Genomic DNA, 6,615 nt, shown 5'->3' on the forward strand with positions numbered 1-6,615 from the left:
GAGATATGTTGAGAGTGGATGAACATGTAAAGGAGCCCTTTGAAGTGAATGTTTGACAAACATCATGGCTGGTGGTTTATGCCACAGTAGAAGGTAATACATTTTAAAAGTTAAATAACAAATCTTTAGTACTAGGACAACAGAGATCCTAATGAATTAATAGAGATTCTATATGTAATGAATGAATAGGGATTCTATATGGAATTCTGTGATCATGTGAACATAGGAGGTCCCATACTGGGAAGAAATGACATCTACTTTCACCCATGTGTGTGTGACTGTGATAGTGAATTCTTGCATCTCGCTCATCTCAGTAACTGCAGTGCTGCTCGTGGCAACGTCATTTAGCTGAGTTTACCTTTAAGGTGACATTGTTGGAAGTGTACAGGCCTTGGCAGAGCACCCTAAGCTGGGACTGTAAATGGACCGTAAACCTGTTGGACTGTCATGACCACTGGAAGCATGTACTGAGGACCTGAAACGTACAACTGTCACTTCACTGCAGTACATTTACGTAAGGAAAACCTCCCGGACCCCTCCCTACATCTTCCTGTTCTTACTGTAAACTGTGAGTGCTCACAACTGCACTGACAAACCACCTGAGGAGGAATTGAATTTCTGTGACATTCTGTTCTCTGAGAGAGGTTCTGTTCAAAGAATTAGAATGGATGACTAATCCTGAATTCTATGGTTCTGCTTTGGTCTGTCTCACACTATGTGGGAGACTAATGCATTGGGTGTTGTCTGTCTCACACTATGTGGGAGACTAATGCATTGGGTGTTGTCTGTCTCACACTATGTTGGAGACTAATGCATTGGGTGTTGTCTGTCTCACACTATGTGGGAGACTAATGCATTNGGTGTTGTCTGTCTCACACTATGTGGGAGACTAATGCATTAGGTGTTGTCTGTCTCACACTATGTGGGAGACTAATGCATTAGGTGTTGTCTGTCTCACACTATGTGGGAGACTAATGCATTAGGTGGTGCATTCAAAGAGAAGTCTATGGTGTTATTCTATAACTAGCACATGATTTGCAATGTTCAAATTAGATTTTTCTATTGCCTGTCTATTTTGTTGAATCGTGTAACTCTTCTGAAAGTGATGGTTTCTGAAATATGTATACTGATGTTATTGAGAGATGAAGAGTTCTAACTTCTATGCCGTTACTACCACAATATTTAGTCACACTTTACATTAAGTTAAACTGCCATGTGTGGTATTACATAATAACTAAGTCATTATTTCAAATAGAATCTATTCAGTTTCCTTTTGCAGTATTACAATTCAAAATCATTGGGTTATGCACCTTACCAGCAGTTACCATGCACAATATARCATGAATCTACATGATATAACTTCATGTAAAGTGTTGACCAATTGTCTTGACCACTAGATGATACAACAGAGATGTATTGTTCTACCTACTACAAGGACGGCAACTCTGAAACTTTTACTTGCATCTTTGCACAGAAGTAAGTTGACACTATGGATMAACTCAAAGGCAAATATCACATACGTACATACAAAGCACTGTAAAAGCACACAAACMGCTATTGAAATGGCATTTTAAGACGTCACATACTGTATATAGAAAGCAGCACTTCACACACACTGACCTTTTGAACAGGAAACATGGATWTTTKACCTTTTAAAGCAGATTCCATGATATGATTTACAACCATATTGATCGGTTATAGTTGGTGTTATTGACATTTATTCAACTTCCGTGTCTTTCCTTATTTTCCTATGTCTCCATGGCTACCGAGTTCTATTTATAGGTGAATGGCCGGTCCCGTCTGCTCCACTTCTTGTGGGGGGGGTACCTTGAACCCTGACCACCAGGACTCTGACCTCTGACATCTGTGTTAGTCTTTTTTTTATGCATCCCACACAACAACAACATAGCCAGATGGATTACTTGATGACTTCCTGGTTGGTTGCTTTATTAGATTCCAGAATAAAATTCTGATATTGCAGGTCAAGGTATGTTGGGATGTAGGTTAGTGGAATCGGGTTGTTACTAGCTGTGCTCTATTATTTGTTCCTACAGATACCACTGTATACGTTCCCATCCTTCTCTGTTGTATCACAAAAAATAATCATTTCACTACTGTTTGTGGCAGAAAGCACTTCCATGTGAAAAAGAATGGCACTATAGAGCAAATAAAACACATTGATTGATATGAGTCAATTATGGTTTATTTTGTACTTGAGTCTCAGATTCTCTCATTGCCAAATAAAAGTCTAATTTATTTTTTGCTGAATGGAAAGCTGTAGTTGGTCACAACATAGGCCTGAATATCRGTAAAAGACTGCCGCCATTACAATACAGTTAATTACTGTGTCTTTACTGTGCAAGGTGTGCAGGCTTGTAAACTACATAGAATATGTTATCACATGTTTATTACCTAAAAATACATTTTTAAAAATTCATAATGAAACAGAAATGATCTATTTTTAGAAGAATACCTAGTCCTATACAATCAGAATAATTGATGAGCAATGACTGGTGCACCGGTTTCGTCTTTAAATGGCAAACCCCTTTGAGCAGTACTATAGCATGCTGTAGCTGCGGTCGCCAGCCAGACATCAACACAGGATTCTTAAGACTCGGAGACCGTAACTGTTAGTAGGAATCTGGGGCGGTCACCTCTTTTAGTAGCCCGGCTTTTCCAATAGACAGTCCTTATGCACAGGTCTAAGATCAGCTTAGTACTTTCTCCAAACCTAGCATTAACCATTAAATTAAACCCAAAACCAACCTTAGATCAAGTCTAGGGACTATTCCGTCCCTCTCCGAGTGACAGACAAGGGATGCTGTCATCAACAAAGAGCGTGCAAATCTCACTACCCCACCGCGAGAAACCTGCATGGGCACCTGCTACTTTAKTCCAATTGGGCATTCCACACGTCCGTCAGACTGATGGGACTGCCCAATATTTTGTCTGATTGGTTAGGATTTGATCTCAAGATCCCATTTGTTGTCGCTTGTAWCTGTGCCAGTGAAGGGGCTGGACGGGATCGTCTCATTCAATGGGCGGGGATTCACAGCAGTTGTAGATTTTCATTCGAAGACTCTATTTATAAAGCGGGACTTACATTTAAGTTATTTTTTATTGGTGTATAGACAGGAAAGGATTGTGCTGCGCTGAAGCCGGCGCTTTGCCCTCACCCTTCTGTCGTCTGTTTTATGATCAGTAGAATGTGTGTGTGCGGCTTCGACTGAGAGAGTGGTGTAATGATAAAAGCCGCATTTGCGGTACCCTCCTCTCACCTCATATAAGTCAGGAAAAACGGAGAAACCGCCTTATTTCGTTCCTCCTCGAGCCCTAGAKTTATCCACGTCTCGGAGAACATTGTGAAGGTGAGATATTTAGTTACCAATAGCCAACTCTAATTCAGTCGTAGATAGTCTAATATCCTGCACGGCGACGCATCATATTTCATTGGTGTTGGCTACTTGCTAACCTAGCTAGGTTAGTCTAAATGCGGGCGGCATAACGCCGAAATTACACCCAATAGGGGACCTTCCAGCGGCGTGCTGCCTGGRCCTCCGGTTAGCATGCAGGCRCACGAATGGTACAAAACGATCACATAGCAAARCGAAGATATTGTAAGCTGTTAGACAAGAGAATGCAAGCAGTTGTAAATATGTTGCTTTATTAATTAAGGGTTTATTATAAGTATATTCATTTATAACGCTATTATGTGTTCTATCCGTAAGATATTCGTATTATTCACCTATTAGTAATATTATTAATATTATTGTTATTATTGTTAACCCACATTAGTGACTGACCACCCCAAAGCTAACTATAAGGCTAAATTCCATGCGCTCTCTATAATGTGGTCCTTTGAGTCTATCACTATGCTATATGCTATAACGAATCCTCTAATCATTATTCAAACCTCATGCTCGAGGTGTGGTTGGCGTTGGCTTCATGCTTTTGTCGGGTGGTATGGTGTTGCAGGTAGTAGAATGGGAACTTTCGTATAGCTCCGGTTAGCGGACGCACTAATATTTTTGACGGGGAGCCTGCTAGGTGTCTGTCTGCCAGTGACAGTTTCAGCGGTGGTTGAGTCACAATGTCACCGCTGCCTCAACACTCGGCTTTTTTCCTCAAATTTAAGCGTAAAGAAAAGGCGTTACCATGCCCCCCCCCCCACACTCGCCCCCCCCCCCCCCCACCACACCACCACCACACACACACACACCACACACGCACACACACAACACACACACATTCCTCCCGCACCCCGCATGACCTCCACACAAACCCCGCAAGTATTGTCTTTAATACTGCACTGTGGTGGTGTATTGGGGATGGGCTAGTTTAGTTTTGCTATGGAAAAAATAAATGGTCTTATTAGGTTTTAGACACCTGGCTGAGTGAGCTAAGTAGCCTGGTCAGTCAGTGATGGACTGACCATAGACACCTTGTTCAGATGTGCTATAAGCTTTGTTATAATGATAAATACAGACAGGCATGTATAAACAGATGATAAGGAATGCTTCAGGATATCTGATGACTATTTCTGGCCATCCTTCATCTTCCTTCTCTCATCAGTAATGAAGCTGCACTCTGTCTCTCTGTTTGGAGTGACTCACCAACACTAATCTGCTGTGTGTACACAGTATGACAGACAGGAGTAGGTTGCCAGTGCAGGTGTAGACCTACTCAGGCCAGAGACAGAGGGACAGACAGGAGTAGTGGCCAGTGCAGTGTAGACCTACTCAGGCCAGAGACAGAGGGACAGACAGGAGTAGGTGCCAGTGCAGGTGTAGACCTACTCAGGCCAGAGACAGAGGACAGACACAGACAGAAAGACATGGGAGGAATCAGAGCGGTCTGGGTGGAGGACATTCCTCAAGAGTAGACACCTTATCTGTGATGACAGACAGCAACTGTTTGGGTCGGGTTGACACTCAGACTCACTTTATGTACTTGTATGCAGAGGGGTTCGGCTTCAGTCCAAATGATGATAGTCATTTATTGGGGTAGACATATCAGTGTCCTTTAGGAGCCAATAAAGATATAAATAAACAGTCTATAGATGATTGACACCTCAGACAAGTCACTAAATCAATCCATACTAGTTTTCAGAGAATCTGAGAAATGGACTATATGGCAGACTCCAGCTTCACTACTTCAATGGCTACTAACACACACAGCACTTCCCTTACAATCACACCCATCATGGAGGATTTGATTGTTAAAGCCAGGGATTGGAGGTACATGTTGATATAGAGCTGTCTTTGTCCCACAGTGTTTGACTACTAGAAGTGGTTGKCTCGTGACTCCAGCAGAGTGCACTGGACTGTAAAGGTCCTCTGTGTCTCTGTGTGACATAATCTTAGTACTGTTGCTATGATAATACAGTAATATCAGCCAACTGAACAGCAAAATCAAAGAGAAGAGATGAAACGAAGAAGAAAGAAAGAGAAGAGAAAGAGCAAAGATTGAATGTATAATATTCCCCCTTTGTTTCTTTCAACCATCATGGTTCTCTCATCATGTTGAACTTTCTACACCTGTTGCCCTTAAATATTTTTATTTCGTTATCTAAAATTTGTTTATTGTCGTAAATCCCCATCCCCACTAATACATTATTATTCCCCTTCTGGCGCCACCCATTATTATATAAATATATATATATTTGTATATAATTATACATATAAGGTTGATTTTATTTTTCAGAGGGTAAATCTGACAATGTAACAATAATGAACTTGCCCATGTCAACTAAAGAAAGAGAGAGGGAGACTGAGAAGAGAAAAGAAAAAGAGAAAAAGACAGGAGAAGAAAGAGGAGAGAGAGAGAAGGAAGAGAGAGAGAAGATAGGAAAAGAGAGAGAGAAAGGGAAAGAGGAGAAGAGAGAGAGCAGCAGAGAGAGAGAGAGAGAGAGAGAGAGAGAGAAGAAAGAGAGCAAGAGACAAAGACAAGAAAACAGTGTTTAGACATTTTCTCACTCAGTCACCATGTCCACGTGATATGAGTGAGGACTGCATACCTAATGAAAATCAGACATTATTCCACTGATCATGCTTGAGTGTAATAGTGGAAGGGACTGCCCCTAACTATCAGACATTACAGTGATGTTATCCGTTTCAAGGCGAGCAGATTATAGACTGAGTATATTTCAGACACACACACATCCCACCCACCACCACAACAACACCACACACACACACACACACACCACACACACACACACACACACACACACACACCCACCAACCCCCCCCACTACCACCAAAAAACCCTACCCCCCCACAACCCCACCAAAACCCCCACACACCTACCGCATACACACACATCTATAATAGCACACACTACACACACAAAAATGATGAGCAGTAAGGACCAACCACAGCCCAAATACATCCCTAACCATACTGCCCACAGAGATGTCAAAGTGAAAGACAGGACAAATCAAGAGGACATCCTCGGAAGAGAAGAAGGAGGAGGATGAGGGAAGGCAGCAGAGGATACATCAACTTACTCACAACGAGTAAAGTGACATACAGTCAGAGTCTTAGAAGAGAAGAGAAGAGGGGAGAGAAGAGAGGCAGAGGACCGAGCAGTGAGATGGAGGTCTACTCCAGTGCT

The 6,615-nt window shown here is 42.0% G+C and overlaps 1 long non-coding RNA gene across 1 annotated transcript; it reads left to right on the top strand.

The window, feature by feature from the left end:
- Positions 1-6: 6 nt before the first annotated feature.
- LOC112079842 (uncharacterized) lies at positions 7-2,187 on the top strand. The gene is made up of 2 exons (XR_011479410.1): positions 7-737; positions 984-2,187. It is a non-coding gene; the product is annotated as an uncharacterized lncRNA (long non-coding RNA).
- Positions 2,188-6,615: the final 4,428 nt, after the last annotated feature.

This window comes from Salvelinus sp. IW2-2015, unplaced genomic scaffold (assembly GCF_002910315.2).
Source record: "Salvelinus sp. IW2-2015 unplaced genomic scaffold, ASM291031v2 Un_scaffold9857, whole genome shotgun sequence".
NCBI classification, from domain to species: Eukaryota; Metazoa; Chordata; class Actinopteri; order Salmoniformes; family Salmonidae; genus Salvelinus; species Salvelinus sp. IW2-2015.